Source organism: Takifugu rubripes, chromosome 9 (genome assembly GCF_901000725.2).
Source record: "Takifugu rubripes chromosome 9, fTakRub1.2, whole genome shotgun sequence".
Taxonomy (NCBI): domain Eukaryota; kingdom Metazoa; phylum Chordata; class Actinopteri; order Tetraodontiformes; family Tetraodontidae; genus Takifugu; species Takifugu rubripes.
Genome location: NC_042293.1, coordinates 3,233,686 through 3,252,586, shown reverse-complemented (window position 1 = coordinate 3,252,586; position 18,901 = coordinate 3,233,686). Strand labels below are relative to the sequence as shown.

At 44.5% G+C, this 18,901-nt stretch overlaps 1 non-coding gene across 1 annotated transcript; it reads left to right on the top strand.

Moving 5' to 3' along the window:
• Nucleotides 1-14,224: 14,224 nt before the first annotated feature.
• trnar-ccu (transfer RNA arginine (anticodon CCU)) lies at nt 14,225-14,297 on the top strand. Its single transcript has one exon. It is a non-coding gene; the product is annotated as a tRNA-Arg (tRNA).
• Nucleotides 14,298-18,901: the final 4,604 nt, after the last annotated feature.

Below are 18,901 nucleotides of genomic sequence, written 5' to 3'. Positions count from 1 at the left end.
TCTTTTTTCTGCCTCTCCTCACGCTCTCACCTTATGTTGCGCTTTGCATTTCCCAGATGCTTCAGACGGGTTAAGGAGTGAAGTGAGAATATACACGGTAATCCTTTATTTGCTTGATGAACATATTTGTTTACTCCAGGGTCCTCACACTTAGAGGTAATTACATCCCCCTATCTCAACCTCTAATTACAGGTTTTGTAGTACAATCAAGGTCTTTAAAGTCAAGTCAGCTAGAGCACCTTTATTTAAGTGTCTGTTCACTCCCATCGTTGAAAACAATATTTTTAAAATTGGTATCTTGAACTTAACTTATTTGGTCATTTTAAGGTCAATTTTAAGGTCAATCTCGCTGTGAGAGAGTCGGGCGGAACAGTTCCACAGTGACGCGCTGCTGAGATGAAGCTCAGACTTGTGTCTCATACACGGGTTCTCATCCAGAGGTCATTGTGGAGGAGAGCTCAGTGGGCCGGCACCAGCCCCAACTGCGTTGCCGAGACGAGAGCGGGAACGCTGCTAATCTGAGAATTGGGGGGATTAGGCTGCACTGTTATTGTCTGTTTGATGAGGGATTAAATTTGGTTAATCCAGACCTTCATATGGGATTCCTCATTTAAGATAGCAGCATAGTTCCATCACACAGCTTAACCAAGCCTCTCTCTCTCGCTCTCTCTCTCTGTCTCGACCAATATTTATTTTGCGCTCTCCCCCCATGTGACTTCCTCCATCTGCATCACACCCATCATTTATCTTTGATTACCTCTGATAATGGGTGAAAATACTTTGAGCGAAAACACAAAGTACACCTGGGAAATTGAGAATTCCTTGGAGATGCGGCGTGCTGCAGCTGCAGGAAACAGACAGAAGACCTGCACGTTCTGGATTTCAAAAGAAAAAACGTGGAAAATGTTGATGAAATGCGAATTTTGAATACATATATGCGCAAACTCATTAATGACCTATACCGATGCTGCATCCAACAGGTTATTTATTCACTATTATTTTTGGTTTATTTAAACAAGGTTGGGGGGGGCTGACACAAGTCACATCAAGCCAGCTGATATCTGAAGATAGCTGAAAATGATATCTTCTCAATTACCTCTGTTTCAGCTCAATGATCTCCTTTTCCTGACCTAAACATAATAAAGACAACGCTTTTATCAGTTTATTGAAAATATCAGCACACACACACAAACACACACACACACACACACACATTCACCTTCAATTCAGGTCTGGAACCAGTAATGAAATATTGACATTGTTTTTCCTGCTCATAAATTGGATTGATGCACGTGGCTGAATTATTTCTGCGCCTAAAATATTCATTGCTGGAATGTGATTTTCTATACATTCCTGTAGGTGCAGCTGCTGAGAACACATAAAGGACAATATTCTAAGTGCTGTTTTGCTGTATCATCATGTCCTGATGTATTCGCTTTTATTGTGCTTTTCAGTCAATACTGAAAGAAAGTGCTCTTTTTAGATGGCGCGCCACTTGCCAGGACAAAGACAGCACATAAAAGAATATGATCTAATTGATTTGTTGTGAAAATATATTCTGGGGTTTTATGCACGCGAGAGGACACGGCCTAGGAAACAGATGTAGGTATATTTCTTAATCTCCCAAAATATGCTTACTCCTGACAGGCAAATAAAGCCGCATATGTACATTTAAACAGTTAATAAAACCAAGCCTGTTTAACAATCAGAGTGCGTGGGAGGACAGGAGAGCAGGATGCGCTGAAGTCGGTATATCATCCGTTTATATCTGCACAGCAGCTTGTAAAACCCGGAGCATTGTCTCTGCCACGTGCGCAACATTTCCCTCTCGCTGACATCTCGCCTTCCTTCTCTCAGCTCCGGCACCATTTAGAACAGTTGGCATCATTAATGGGAGGGATTGCCTCTAAATTGGCAACAATGAAAAGACAAATTATGACTGGCAGAGTGCTGGCAGGAGAGAGCGAGAGGGTGGGCGGGGGTGGGAGGCAGAAGAGAGGAATTAGAGTATTTGAATAATTTAGCCCCCTGTGGCTGCAGTGACAGCAGCGTTATTCTGCAGGAAGGTCCCGCTGCTAGAGAAATGAGCGCTGGTAATGAAACATAAACGCCCTCGCCTCTGTAAGTGTGTGTTGCTCTCCGTTATCGGCTGATCGACGAGGCTGGTAACAGGAAGCCGCTGTGACGCGACTGGTTTCCGTCAGAAACAGAGAGGCGGCCTAGCGCGTCAGCCGAGACAGAGCTGCTTTTCACTTTCCCTCTGTACGCCCAACTCCTCCAAATCATCATTAACCCACACATCTGTAGACACGGCCTTAAAACTTTGGTGTAACTTTTACTGGTAACGCTCCCGACAGCGGTGCGATCCGTCCAGTCAGGCAGCCTCTGTCTTCTGAGCGCGTGTGAATTTGGGCCCAGTGACAGCTCCGTCCCTCACCTGTCCCCCACAGCGCTATCCAGGGACCCCCCTCCCAGACTTTCTCTGTTGGGAAGAGGGGAGAAACCCCAGACACGTCCCCACAATCCACTTCTGCCTTTGAACACTTCCTCCACTTCAATGGCAACTTGTCGAGGAGGGGGGGCTTCCCACTGAAAGAATTCTCCTTCTCTCTGGCTCTCCTTCTCCCCTCTCCTCCGCTGGCACTTGTAATTATCTTATGCCTGGGAGACAGGTTTTAAGCAGGGGTGTCAGGACAGGTGCTTCCTGACAGCCGGGGATGATTAGGAGGAATTCTTGAGTTCTGTCACTGGTCTCGGTAGTGCTCCCCACGGCGGCTGGGACACCTTGTTGTCACAGTAACAATAGCGGCTCTTAATTTGTTGACGGGGGGAGATTCATCAATGCTGAAGCATCTCTGGAACCCTAAACAACGGCCCTCTGGGGGGTGGAAAGGCTCACCCAGGGTTGGAGACGCAAAACTTCTGCGGCTTCACTGAGTTTTGCTCATCACAGATTATATAAAATGCTGCATCCACCTTTTTATTTCCACTCCTCTGCCTGTTATTGCACATTCACTGCTGTATATAAACTGTAAAAATCTGTCGCCACACACACATCAGAAAGCTTCAACTTTAGTCTTGGGCTGATTGGTTGAATATCCTCTACATTTCTCCATTTGTAACAGCAGTATGTGAAACCTCTCCTGGGTTATAGGAGGGTCTTCAGGGACAACAAGAGGCCAGAGACTTACACACACTTACACACAGGCTTACAGGCCTCATAAATGTTGGATTGGATTCCCTCTGAGAACCAACTCGCTGAGTCTAATGATTGAAGTAGAGAGCTGCTGGAATACCAAACCAAAGGTGGAGAGGCAGAGAGGAGAGCCAGGTCCTCACATGGCCTCACCCTACCTCCGATAATGTTCTTTACTAACCTTAGCCTTAACCCTGGCCTCCATTTCTACATTATCTTTAACCATAGGAACCCATAGCCAAGGGAATATTATGGGACTTATACCGTAGACCAAATGGAGCACATACAGTATGTACATTTCTAATGACTTCAAAAACTAAAGACACTTTTATTTAAGCATTATCGTTTACTTGTTATATTGGGCCTTTTTGGCAAATATGTTTCTTAAAAATAAGCACAGTTAACTTTTTACTGTTGAGTAATACAAATTTCCCTTTTATTTGTTACTTCTACAAAGGAGATGTGAAAGCCAGCACCTGCCCTTCCGTCCATCCGTCCATCAGGATTTTAATTAACTTTCCATTAAAATGTTGTTAATGGTCCAGGAGCCAAATTATTCAATTTGGGTGATTTTCTCAGAGAGGCCCCTTGACCTGTGATCTTCTAAAGATCAACGCTATTGGCGTTGATCATAAAGCAACTTATTATGTGTTCCTAATGCCGAGGGCTTTTTTGTTTAGTTTAGCTTAAGAAATGTGGCCAGACCAGGTTTAATGTAACTAATGGAGTTAATAGAACATTTCAATATGTTGAAAGTTACCTTGATGTCAGAGCAAGCTGATGACCTTCCTTCATTTTTGAAGGTGCCACCAAGTCACTTCCTGTCACATGATTGCCCCACAAGAATCTATAGATAATGTAATGTGTAATATATGACCTAATGACTTAATGAGTTAAAGTCAAATATAAATGTAAAATGGGTCAAATTTAGGACATTTCAAGTGTTTCTGACACTGGTGCCAGCAAGCGTTCTGACCCCACATGGCGAGTGAACTTCCCAACATCCCCACATTGGTATCAAAGGGAAATCACACATACAAGAGAGACTAATCGATTCAGAAGACACAATGACATCATAGTTTGTGCAAACTCACTCACTGGACCAATAAATTACCATCCAATTCAATCTCAACCTTTAAATTTGACTTTGTTCAGGGAGGCCCGTCCAATTATGTCCATGTATTAGCCAGAGACATTTTAAGTGGAAATATTCCTCAGTTGCCTGTATGACAAACTCAGCAGGCAGAAGACCACACACACACACACACACACACACACACACACACACACACACACACACACACCATGAGTAGATGCTCAGGGTGGTGAGAAGCCTAAATGAGGGTAGATAATGAGTGAGTTTGGGCTCCCCCACCGGCACCATCATGGCTGCTCCCTCACCTCCCATCACATCCTGGTTCGCTGTGCTCAACATGCAGAAGAAGATCATCACATCTCTGCTATTGATTTCCGCATCAAGAATAAATCTGGAAATGAATAGTCGAAAACATCAACACGGTGAATGTTTCATGGAGAAACCTTAAAGGCATCGTCAGGGTGAGTGAGAGGAGCTGGGTGCGGTTCTGGTACCATTCTGAGGTTGACGGAGCGCCCTTTGAGAAGTAAAGAGAGAAAAAAAAACAAGTTAAAAGGCAAAGTTAAGTAAAATGCTGATATCGGCAGAAGAGGCTTCGTTGTGAGCATTGTTCACATGCTTTCTTGCAAATACAGAAAAGAGGAATACTAGAGGGGGATAGGAGCTAATTAAAACTAAGATCAAAGTCTCCCTCTAAGTGTTTTTCCTCGACACATCCGGGAAAACTCAAAACACTGCTTTTATTTTTCTGCTACCTCAGATTTTTCATTTTTTTGCGGGGAAAAAAGACAAATACGGCAAACTTTCATTGAGTACACAGTTTTACCTAATGATCTCGTTGTGTTTGCTAACCTGACCTGATAACAAACAAAGAACGCTGTGGTTTATTATTACGTTATTTTTAGAATAATCGGTTGTCAGTTATGACCTTCCTGCAAATACGCGGAACAGTTTTACAAGCAAGATCGTCCTGATTTAATTTCTCTCTGTAAATATTGTCTTAATCCAGCATGGACTAATTAAGAATGGAATCTTCGCCTCAATTAACATTTCAATTAATTTCCAGCATGATGAGTTTGTGAGTGTGTGTCTGGGGGGCCGGAATGCTGATAGATCCCCTGCGAGGATCACACCCCCCATCTACACTGTCACTGTGAACGAGCCCACAGACACACCCTGCATGGGGGTGTGGGAGCTGTCAAGTGCCGTTATGGCAGATGGTGCAGCCGTACCCCCCCAAACCCACATGCACAGCAGGTTCTGATGGAGTCTGAGGACTGTCTTCATGGTTCCTCTGAGGTCTGCTGTCACATGATGGGTTGTACCTGCTCAGTACCTCCTGGTTCCTGCCAGAGATCTGAAATCAGCTTGTTTTCATGGCAGCATCAGGTTAGAACTTGAGATCCACCATCCATCCATCCATCCATCCATCCATCCATCCATCCATCCATCCATCCATCCATCCATCCATCCATCCATCCATCCATCCATCAGCTGTCCATCCATCCATGCAACCATCCATCCATCCATGCAACCAACCAACCATCCATCCATGCAACCATCCATCCATCAATCCATCGTCCATCGATCCATCCATCCATCATGTATCTGTCCATCCATCAATGCATCCATCCATCCATCCGTCCATCAGCTATCCATCCATCCATCCATCCATCCATCCATCCATCCATCCATCCATCCATCCATCCATCCATCCATCCATCCAACCATCCATTATCCATCATCCATGCATCCATCCATGCATCTATGCATCCATGCATCTCTGCATCCATCCATCCATCTATGCATGCATCCATCCATCCATCCATTAATACATCTCAAACATTTACTCTTATCCTGAAATCCTCAGAATTTTCTAGAAGAATATTAAATAAACAAGAAAATAAAAGCCTGTAATTCCTGGTCCACATTTAACCTCATTGATTGCAACAATGAGGTAGAATGGCCGAGCTGAAACGATCATCTCAAAATTCCAGTATTCTTCACAGACATGTCTAGTTTTCCGACTGGAGTTCCATTTTAAATGACCTCCCACTCAAAGTGAACAATATTACAATCCTGAAATAAACTCATCTGAGATATACAGGAATTTTTGGGGCTGTATAATTGTTTTAAAATGTCCAGCTGTAATATATATCTAATCATAATCGCAATAACAACATTTATTTTTTACAGTGGTAGTGAGGAAAAACAAGATATTTGCTGTGATTATTACGACAGAGGATTTTCATACCAAATGACACTAGTTTTGTCTTAAATTTAATTCGCTGTGGTGAGTGACCAGCATGCATAAACCAGTAAATATTTCATTTTTACAATCACCGAAAACAGCGAGACAATTTTTAGAAGAAACGGAAACTGTTAAACAACTTAATATTTGCATCCCTTCAGCCCGTCTCCATCCTGTTATCAGCTGGTTCAGCTGTTCCTGCTGGAACTCAAAGCTTTTGGCTGTCGAGGCCGAGCTGTGACGTCGGCGTGAGTTTGGAGAGGCCGCATTCCTCTTCCTCTTTGTTTCCGTACAGAGCAACATTACTACTGGCAGAGGTGTAAGTGATTGAGCTGTGCTGTAATGTGACATTGAGTTACACCCCAACAGGTCACATCAACCCTTCCCACCTCATCAGCATCACCAGGCCGTAAAAATGGCCTGCTCGCCCCAATCAATGTCCGCAATATACATACATTTGCATACTTAACTGATGGATCTCCACTGTGATCAGACCTGACTAGCACATGAACATTAGACTGTTTATTGGCCATTTATCTTTGTCAGACTGCAAGCTCAGATAATATAGATGGATAATATTTTGTGGCATGTCATAGATAAGACTAACTTCTCAGTCCATTACTAAGACTCAAGCGAGCTATTTAGCGTTCTGGGTTTGAATTTAAGAGAACCTGAGATTTAACTCAACGAGCAAAAGTAGAGGTGATTCAGTCACTTCTGGTTTATGAGTCCTATAGTATATCACAAGTACTCCCCCCATTGCACCAGATGCAGGGCAACACCGACTATATGGAGCAATCTGCAGCTCGGATTCTAGTTATTTATGGTGTTATTGTGGGATAACATTTCCTGTCAGTGGCTTAGAAAGTGTTATTTTTTTATTCATCAGTTATTGTTTTGGTCCATATATTCTTAAATATCTTTCTGCAAAGTCCTGCAACCTCGTCTTCCAGTGCATCCAGGAATTTGTCAGTGTTTCTGGATAAATACTTGCCCCCCAAACAGCTCTGTGACAGTCCATTTATTCATCAGTGCCTAAATCTGACAGAACAGCCCAGAAATGAAGCAGGAAAACAGCAGCACTGTCCGACCAAAGTGTTTATCACACAAACGCTTTCCTCTTTTTTCCCAACGTTGCACTTTCCTTTTCAGTGCTGATGGTGTTTAACAGCCCCCCCCCCCCCCCACCCCCACCCCATCCCCCGCAGTGACGGGGTGGAAATTTGGCTGCGTTCAGTCAATGTCCGCAGATTATCAGTGATGGGAGGAGACGAGGAGTTCCGAGTCGCCAGGTAGGTTCATTCATTCGGGATTATACTAAAAATACTGGATCACGTTAAGGCACGGTTACCGTGGAGGAGGGACGGAGGAGGTGTCCGTCAACGCTTGATGTGGATCCAGATAAAAACCGTTGAAATCAAAGTTTCGGGGATTTTTATGTCCACCTGTAATCAAGATTAGGTTGACGGACATTTTGGATGCCATTCAAGAACTTCAACTTTAAGTCTCTTTTTAAATGTCTGCAATGCAGCTATTTCATTCAAATCTAATCTTTTGGTAAATAAAATCTGAAATTAATCCTTTATATTTTTACAAAACCTAACAAGTGCTTTACTAAACACTGTTAAACAGTAATCTGGCCTGTACTATTCACATAGTGCTGTACTCTACATGCATTCTCTCCTCTCTCTCTCTCTCTCTCTCTCTCTCTCTCTCACACACACACACACACACACACACACACACACACACACACACACACAGTTGACTGTTAAACTAGAGCTGTTTATTCCAGTGTGGGGAATCCTCAGTGGACTTTGGTTGACCAAACGTTCAGCCCAGAACCAGCAGCACATTCTCCTGTCATTCAACCAGTTTAGTGTCAATGAGCAGCCATCAACGGCTACTTTAACGCAGAAGCACACACACACTCACATACACGCGCACCAACACACACACACAAATCTATTCTGACACATCTGGAAACATGGCTGCCCTCTCCAGTCCTGCCTGTCCATCCATCTGACCTCAGGTCCCATCAACCTCAACTGAATCCTCAACCCTGCTTGTCTTCGTCGTGCTGCCAAGTTGATGCTACTTTTCTCTTCATGCCACAGACGGACTGACTGACACACAGACAAAAATGAGTCCTCGAAGGACAACTGAAGCCAATGATTAGGTGCAATGATCATTTTGATTACCCCCCCACTCTAATTTAAAATTAAATTTCTGGAGGACAAAAAAAGGGGCCCCACTTGTGCATGAAAATGAACATAAGAGCCCACACACATACACCTGTCTTTACTTTCTGATTGGCTCGGTGTCCCGTTTATGCTTCTTTAAATAGGTTTTTTATTTGAAATTAAAGCAGAAGAACAGAGAAGCCTCTCTTGAATAATTAATGCAAAGTTAAACAAGGACCCCAGAATCATATGTGCAACATCATCCCTATAGATCCTGTTTTTTAAAGCGTTATCTTTAGCTGCACAATAAATGAGCCTGTGCTTCTACTACAAGCACGAGACCCTGGGCTGACCCGTCATAATTTATGAGAACAATGGGGGGAAAAAATCCACCTGAGACAACCAGTGACCTCACACACAGTCTCCGATCCATGCAACCACGCCACTCAAGTGAGAAGAACAATTAGGGCCTAAATGGCCCCAGTACGGAATAGCCTGATGGTAGCCATCACATTATCTGTGTCAAATCACCAGATATTAGCTCAATGGGAGCAGTTACTGCCATCAAACTGTGCTTTTTTCCTCCTCAAATGTTTCAGTGTGCCGTTGATCTATGGTGAATGATGTGAACTCATATGAGGTAACAGGATGTAGCAGCCAAGAAATGGACCTGGTCAGTGTTTATTGATTGGCAATAAATGCAGGTCAAGGTTAGTTTATGCTCAAATAACTCCTCCTTTTTTTTAAAGATAAGACAACAGAGTGTGCCTGTGGGTTCAAAGGTCTTTCTCAGTCTGAGATTTGCACCTTTTCTTTTGGCATTTCACATTGATTTATTTTTTCAACCTGGTTTTAATAGAGATAATAAAGCTTCTACTTTGTTGCATCATTTAAATCCCCTCAAAAGTTCTTTTAAAATAGTTTTTTTTTTAAAAACTGTAGTGTTTGAGGTCAGGTCTTCTGCTTCTGGGTTACAATAAAGTTCGTAAGTTTTGATATTAAACACACTGGGTTAAAAATAAGCCCTCTGTAGTTAATCTAAAGAAGAATACAGAGAGAACTTATGTTCCTTTTTCTCCCTGGCTGCATTCCCATGGTGGTTTGCACGAACTCCTGAGGCGATGCTTTATCCCCGAGCTAACATGCTGGAAAGCCTCTGAATACCCCGATGATCAAAGTCGCCCATTTGTTTGAACACACTGAGACAGAGTCATTAGAAATGCATATTGCACGACAGCTATTGCATATTAACACAGTTGGGCAGCCAATTAATCATTAGCTCATCAATATCTCATTTGCATGAAATTATTCTCTTTAAAGAGCCTGTGTCTGAGGTGACGGGGTGAGCTCATCGATAATGCTAATGTCCCCGTGGACCTGCGGGAGGAAGGGAAGGGTAAGAAGAAGAGGGAGGAGTGGGGGGAGGGGGGCTTGTTTAAGTCTTCCACTCTCCCTCTACCATATGCAGACAATTAGTATGTACAGTAAGTATGGGTAGAGTTTAAAATAAAACAATACTTTCTGCAAGTACAAGACGGGAGAGTGAGATGATGGTATACATATACACTGCACACACATACACACCCGCATGCACACACACACCTTATACTCAGACATGCATACTTATGCTATTGGCAAGGCCAACCTGAGCAGAGTGTCTCAAGGTCGCCTGAGGCTCAAGGCTCTTATAGATTGGAGCTCTGGTGTGTTTGTGCCTCGGCCACACCTCCGTGTGTGTCAGTGTGTGTTGCGGGGCCCCATAGATGGAAATGGCAGCACCGGGAGTGATTCTGTCACCCTTCCCTAAAGAGAAAGGTGAGCTCTGCCATGCTTGTTATCCATCAAGACATTGATTTCTGGGATGGAATATAGGGGGGAAAAGGGAGAGAGGTGGAAATGCAACAAGAAGAGACGTTGGAAAGACTCGTTAAACGGTTTGTACAGGCAGGCGTTGGTCCAATGAATATCTAAAAGCCTGATTTAGGAACTGATTTAGTTGATAAAAGTTTGTTTGGTTCATGCAGCTACGGGTCTGACGTAGGAAGAGGGCTCAGAGAAGCCAATTAGAACAAAAGGAGGATGCAGCAGCAGAGAAGGGCTGGATCTTATTGGCTGAGAAACGAACAAGTTTCACAATTGAAGCTTAATTTGTAGGGCCGTCATTTCTCTAATCAGGCTTATTATTAGGCTCCCTATTATTACTTGTAACTCATCTTCTTTGCAGGTTGATACGAGCTGATTACCAAACATGAAAAGTGTTTCCCGAGTTCAAACCTTTCCATTGATCAATGACCCCGTCCTCATGCTGCTCCTTCCCAGCCTTTCTCCTCTCATTGTAAATCCGGGTGGCTCCCCCAGCCTTTACCTCCATCTCCTCCTCTGTCCCCTCTTGACTCGCCCATGTCACCCGCCTTAAATGCATGCAACACCGGGCAGTAATGTGTGTGTGAGCGCCTCCGTGTCGGAGTGTTTGTGTTGGAGGATACACTTGAGGCCTAATTACAGCCGTTATAGCTGCAAAGGGAGTGGCATAATGGCACATAATGAAAAATGACAAATTTCCTAACCAATAAAAGCAAAATTGATTAATGAAAAGCACTTTGAGATAGAAGAGGTAAAGCGATGTTGGATATAAAAGATGATGTATTAATCCTCTACCATTACAGATGGTTCAACCCTCCTGACAACTGTTATTCTGTCGAGACACTGTTAGCATGCATAATTATGCTAATTAAGACCTAATTAAGTGCTAATTCTTTAGAGAGTCTCTTTCTTTGGTGGTAATTTAACAAGACTCAGCATTTAACACTTCTTAAAGAATTTCAGACCCCCCTGCGAATCATTTGTAGTGCTCATTCTGTTTGTTATACGCTGTAGATACACACGGGCCTGCACACTGGTCAAACAATGATGTAAAAAAAAGGCCATGGTTGAGACAGAAAAGCGCCCGCAGGAAGAGCAGGGAAGATAGAATTTAGCGCGCCAGAATGGACATAAAGATAATGGAATTAATTATGAATGTGGGTGTTAAAGAATAAAAGATACTCCGTAGGAATTTTACACAACTTGTGATTGAAAAGTAGCACAGTTAAACTTTATTTTAATGGGGTATGGCAGGAGGTCACTGTTAGCTGAGAGGTGTCATTCCGTTAATGATCGGGATGTGCAGCGTTTGCATGGACGGGACATGTCGCCGTCTGCGTTGAGTGACGGGCAGATCAGAAGTCATTACAGCGTGTTGCATCAGAGGCGGGTGAAGGTTGTGTGACAGTGATCCTCCATGGGTTCATCAACGACCCCCGCGTGTACCCGCGCGCGCGGCGCCACGCTCCATCATTAAAACAAAACTTTTACAAAGTTGACATGACATCTGTCACCCCGGCCATCGTCACAGGTCCGGACTCTTGACTTCTTCCTGTCGTAGAGCATGCAGCCATCAGCCCGTGGACGGCTCTCTGATTGGCTGTGGGGGCGAGCGCGGCTTCATAATTGTGTCTATCGGACGCTAACAGCTAACAAGAGGAAGAGCAACAGGAGAGTAAAAGTCCTTGTGTGGAACTTCAGCCACTTTTTTTTCAAGTGAAAATTTACAGTTTAATGAACCCAGAGAGAATATTTGCAGAACTTTGTGGTCAGATTCTTTAAATCTCAGTGTAACTTTGTAATTAAAGTCAAACGTTACACTGACCTGAGGTGGTTTATCGTTTCAGAGGACGAAATAGAGGCGATATAAGGTAGAAATCTTCTTCTTCATTAAATCACCAACAGGTTTATACCCCAGGAACAGGCTGATAGAATTAAGTGTGGCTCTATGTAATGATTGGGTCTCTGCCAAAGCTTAATTAGATATCCATTCATCTGGATCTACCAGGATTTGTCAGCAGGGGGCTGTGACTCAGGAACTGCCAGAAAAGCTCTTGTTACACTTTATTTTGTTCATTTCAATCCAGGAACAAATCCACCATGTGGACAAACCAACAGGAACTCATTATATCTAAACATTCATATACAAATGCACACATAAAACTAGAAACACGAGATCATACCAAATTAAATATTAATCCATGAATCATTCATTTAAAACTTTATTTAAAGTTTTATTTTTTTTAAAAGCAGGCGATGAGTATTTTCTCCTGTCCCACATCAGAGACAAGAAAATAGAGAGCCTAACCTTTTAAATGCCCAGTGTCCACTGTGTGTGTGTGTGTGTGTGTGTGTGTGTGTGTGTGTGTGTGTGTGTGTGTGTTCTTTTAATGCAGGACATCGGGGACCGAATATATTTACAAGTAGGGACATTTTTGGGAAGTGTCCTCACAAGTCCTCCCAACTTTACTTATACTTCCATGAACACTTTTAGATTACGTCTACGAAAGGCCAAAAATAGAAATGCTAATGTGTGTGTTTGTGTGTGTGTGTGTGTGTGTGTGTGTGTACACTTCTGTCCCAGAGGCTGTGTTACTGTGTTGGATCAGCACCTTTCTACTTCCTCTTTCACCAGATATCAAGGATGACCAGAGAAAATATTCTGATTCTTTTATTCCGTGTGTTCAGGAGTGTTTCAGGAGTGTTTTCAACCTTGCAGCCGCGCTGCTCCTCCATCACCTGATGTTTCCAGCGCTGCTCTCACTCGGCAGGGAGTCAGAATAAAACAGAGAGAGAGGGAGAGAGAGAGCAAAAGAGAGGGAGAGAGGAGGCGTTTTCAGCTCTCTGTATTAGCGATGTGTTTCTTAACAGTGTCATTTGGCTAATTGGAAGCTTCAATAATTCTAAAGAGATTAAAGTCCAACAAAGTGTCACACTGGGGTCAGAGGTAACACAGGCCAATGATCTATTTGTCAAATAGGCTACAGCAAGCACTCCCCTAATTTCTTCTGATTGAAATTGATCATTTGGTAAATGCACCTGACAGATGGCTGATAAGATTTATTCCCTATTCTGTTAGCGAAGGTTGAGATAATATTATGTAAAGGATCTGCAGATAATTCTGGATTAGCCAAGGAGCCATGAAAAGAAGCCTATTAAAAGCTGTTTTTATGATCTGACATTCCACCTAAAGCTACCAGGGTTTTAGTTAATCCCAGTCTTCACTTGTGTTTGGTCTGTGACGTCACCGCCAGCTAATCAGGGATTGGGTTTGTTAGCAAATCACTGCCCATCAGCAGTTGCTTTAAAACATTTCAAAATGTAAAGGTCTTCAGTCATGCACGTGACGTGAAGTTTCGAGTTTCCAGTTCCAGCATCCTCTCCCTGGGACAGAGGAGATAAACCTGTAGATGTGCTGGTTTTGAGCTGCCGTGAGTTTATTTGGGGGTATGTGGCTCCAGCACAAGTCTGGACCTCAGTTTATTCTCAATGCTGTATTTGAACAAGCCAAAACAGACTTCCTGATGAGCTCTAATCTCTGTTCAATCCTCTCAGATGTAGTCCTGAAAATCTCAATGCAGACAGGCTCCAAGCAGCAGTCTGGACCTAATTTTCCTGTGTATCCATGCACAGGTGCCCCAGTGGCCTAATGGATAAGGCACTGGCCTCCTAAGCCAGGGATTGTGGGTTCGAGTCCCATCTGGGGTGTAAATTGCTCTTTTGGTCGTCAATCCTAATAACCACCCAAAGAGTGCAGGACAGGAACTAGCATCACTGCTGAGGAGCCTATGAACATCAAACCAAATCACCTCAACTGGTGAGGGCATCTTACTGGCCTCAACACCTCCTTTCATGACTGTGTTTATTTTCTTCTTCAGCTATATGATAAAACTTTGAAAATGTCTCCAACCAGCACAGACACGGTTGAGGCGCCTCCGATTTTCTTTGAGCTGGAGACAGTTTTGAACTCAATCATCTCGTAGCAACGAACAATCGGAGCAGTTAAAGTCTGCGGGACAAGGGGGGAGTTAAAGTCTGATTCGCTTTGACAGACGAGGGGGGAAAGAGGGACGACATTTTGAACCCGGGAAATTTACTGACGGACCTGTCGTTTCAGATGGTTTGTGCGCGGCTCTAAAGGGCACATGTGAGCTGCTGACGCGCGCTTCCCTCCTGACATTCCAACACGAGGAGCGTCCCGAGCGTTCCAAAGTCATTCCAAGTTTACCAAAGCAGGTTGTTTCCCCCCTAAAAAGTCACAGTCTGTGTTACTCATCGCGACTCCAGCTCAGCATTTCTGAGAGTTTTCTGTCGGCCTTGCAAAATAAACAACCCTCTTTGCCCCCTCCCCTCCTCTTTTCCCCCCATTCTGTTTCCCTCTGTCTCTCTTTTCTCCTGTCAGAGTCGCTCATTCACAGGTTGATGGGGGAAGGGGGGGGGTGAGTTGGAGGTATTTGAGACAAGTGTTTGAGGGACGCGGCGTGATATCAGCGAGGGGGACGTCTCTCTCGGAGCCTGTCTCTGGTCATATCCACAACCTGGAGACAGAGGCTGATGCTGGGGGAGGGATGACGCGGCCCTTCGCCCACAGGCAAAGATGTGGAGAGGTTACGCCAGTTCCAGAGCACATGGGGGGGGGGGGCGGGCAGAGGGGTCAGCGTGTGAGCGAGCCTCTCTGCTCACGTCCCATCATTTAAAGCGTGGGGTTTTGTCCTCGCCCCACCCCCGTGCCATCCCACCACTTCTCCTCCTTCCCAATCGCCCCTCGCACGCTGAGACCCGTCGGGCAGATCCGCGCTGACAGGACGTAGCTGCACACTTGCACTCTGGCCGACTGCTCTTTTTGACTTTGTGCGTCCGTGCACTGGACGGGCAGTGTGGGGTGGGCTGTGTGTGTACATGGGGGGGGGGGCAGTAAGTCTCCTTTCCAAGCATCTGAAGGGCCTGATTTTTGTGGCAGTGCTGTCAGATCTCTGTTCCTTCCACGCCAGATCAGTGCCAGCAACCAGCAAGTGGCAGCGCCTGACGAGAGCCACCCGCCTCTCTGACGGGCGCCCGCCATGGCGGGGAATATGTTCTCTCTGCTAGCAAGCTGGTAGCGGCTGAGTGACACACACGCAGAGTGGCACTATATAGAGGGAAAACGGTGCCTTCACTGCCCAGGAAAGTTTTTTTTTTACCTTGATTGTGAGAGCAAACCAAAGCTGGCGTGCACGCTAGTATGTTGTCATGTCAACACAAATACCTCAGTCAGAGATTTTTTATTTTTTTTCCTGTTGGAGTTATTTTATAATAATCGACTCTGATATATGGATCTGGATTGATTCATTGTTTTCAGTTTGTTCTTGCTCTGAGTTGTGCTGGAATGTGTCGACGCTCAATTATAAAATGAGTTAATCAGAGTTTGGAGCAATCACAGCTATGATTTAAATATCAGCTTATTCTATCATGTCAATCGCAGCTAATATGTCGCTCTTTAAATCACCCAGTTTCCAAATGATTTGCCAAATACGCGTTTGATTCATGGCGAGTAATAACTCCTCATTTTTTTTGCACGTGTGCAGCGTTTTGTGGTGAGGAGTCCCACGATGTGCACATCTCCCAAAAGGTAAAGCAGTAAAGCCCGACGTTGCTGTTTATTCCAACAAACCAAGTCGCGGAGCACCAAAATCTGCCCGCTTAAATCTTTACCTTCTTCATTCACTTAAACTCAGCAAACACGGCGGCCCCCACAGGCGAGTAATGAATAACCATTAGCAAAAGGTCCACAAATTATTGATGTAAAATAAGCAATGATTCTTTTTTTGTTCCACAATTTATTGCCATTAACAAGTAACTTGCAATCCAATAAATGTCAGCATGGCTTTCAGTTAATTAAAGGCAAAGATATTATACAGTAATGCAGGGTGGCGTTTATATCTCGATTTCCACAGACTGCAATTTACTGCCCAGCCTTTATTTGAAGGGACCCACAAATAATGGCTATTAAGCCGTCAGGGGATGGACAGGGGATCACATTAATGAAATTAGATTAGCTGGAATGGTGATCTGCACAGCCTGCTCTCTGGAGACGCACACGGACACGCACACACGTGTGGACGGCCCGCACAAAAGTGTCACGCCTCAGGATTTACCGGCGATGTTAACTTTCTCTTTGCCATGTTTTCGTTTCCGTGGTTTTATCCCGTCTGCCCGAGCGCCGGCCGGGGGCCCGGGGCCTGTCAGCCCATCAGGGAAAGTTTCCCTGTTTGTCCCAAACAGTGCAGGCAGCCAGTCCATCATGCCTATCATCATCAACACACACACACACACACACACACACACGGAGCTCTCCCCCACTAACAGGGAGGTGTCACTCGAGGAGGCAGCCGTGCTCGCTGCTGTGACTGCTTTCCTCAAATCAGAGGCCCTCGTCCCTGTCAAAAGCAACCTGGCCCTGAGGCTACCACTGTCACACGGTGTGCACCCCCACCTCCCCCCTCAGCAAACTCCCCCCACCACCACCTCGTCCAAAGACACACATGCAGACATGTAACAGTACACGCGTTCGCCAACTTGGGGGAGGATGGGCAGGGGATGGGAAATGATGTGGCTGTGTTCTATCCGGAGACGTGATTTCCCAGGTGGTGGAGACGGGAAGAAGAAGAAAGAGGGGGAGGGGGGAGAGGTGGGGAGGGAGTAATGCCGGGGGTGAGGCATGTGTGTTTTAGTTAGAACGGCAGGCCTGATTTCCATCCTGACAGAGAGGGCCAATTATTGGCCGTGACAGTTTAGGGAAATTGGGTGTGAGTGTGATATGGCAGAGAGGAGCGTGGAGGAAAGAGGCAGTGACAATTGTTCGACAGATGATGTCATGAGTCTGAAATTCAACTTCCGATTTCTTTCTGTTCTGTACAAATTCAAAGAAAATGGCGGACTTTTAGGAAGTATTTCCTATAAAACAAAACAGCACAAGTGCAACTTCTCTTGGCCTTGTTCTCATCCTTCCATTGTGTGTGTGTGTGTGTGTGTGTGTGTGTGTGTGTGTGTGTGTGTGTGTGTGTGATTAGATGACATGGCCTGAATTTTTGCTGGCAGCCACACGTAAGAGGTCCTGCAATCGGACAAGGTGCCAATACCTCAGTCATGTGACAGTGACTTCCTGTCTGTATATCTGACAGTACCTGAGGGTTTGTCAATAGGAGATCATGCTCACACCCTTCCCATCTCCTCAGACGCAACCTCAGACAGCCCCCACCACCACGACCACCACCCACCCACCCACCCACGAAACTGTAATTGCCCGGTTAATGGTTCCTCAGTTTAGAAAGTCAGTTTGTTTTCGTGCTTCGGAATTTTCTGCTTTAATTTTTGCCTGCTATTCGAACAGGGTAGCACTGCCCTCGTGTGTTTGATCGATGCCATTGCAATAAGACATAAATCAAGGCTTCAGTGTCGTATGTGCATGGAAATAGTATAAGTTTGAATTAAAAAGTACTTTTGAGGAAACAAGTAAGGTTATTTAAGGTTTCCAAAACAATCTCCATCTCTGTCTTTCTCACACAGGCACGAACACACATCTAAACACTCTCTTAATGAGGACTTTCATGGGCATAATGCATTGCACTGCTCCTTGCCCTAACTTTAGCCATCCCAACCCCAACTCTGACCCTAATTCCGAGTTAAACCAAATTCTAACCTCAACCTTAAAGCTGGCTTAACCCTCAAACAGTCCTTTCAAGATGTGAGAACCATCTAAAATGTCCTCAGTTCCCAAAAAAGTTATCAGTTTGCTAGTAGGATGCAGTACTTTTCATGTTCAGGATGTAGCAAGTACAAGAACACACACACACACACACACACACACACACACACGATCAGGTGAAATCTCAGTTCATGCCCGCAGCATCACATATTCTTTTGTTACTTCTTGATGTCTGTAACTACGACCCATCGACTCTGCTTAACATTTGTTATTGATTGCAAGCCCCCCCACTGGCAGTTCTAATTCATTTACGAACCTGTCATTCTACTTTATTGATTAAGTTGTCCTTCATTCCAGTTTTAATTATATGCAAAGATAAAAGATTTTCTCATTATTGTGTTTAATCTAATGAAAGGGCTTGTGCTACAACAGGGGCCAACTCAAAGGTCCAGACTGTTGACCTTGGAGGTCACAGCCTGGGGGGGACCTTTTTAATTAGGCAGGATAAAGTGATTTTTGTCCATTATTGGTGCAGTGTTGACATTGAACAGTTACATGAATCTCAGGTTTCTCAACCAACTCCACCCTGTCTGCAGCTCCAGAGACCTTTGGCACACCACTCTCTGTA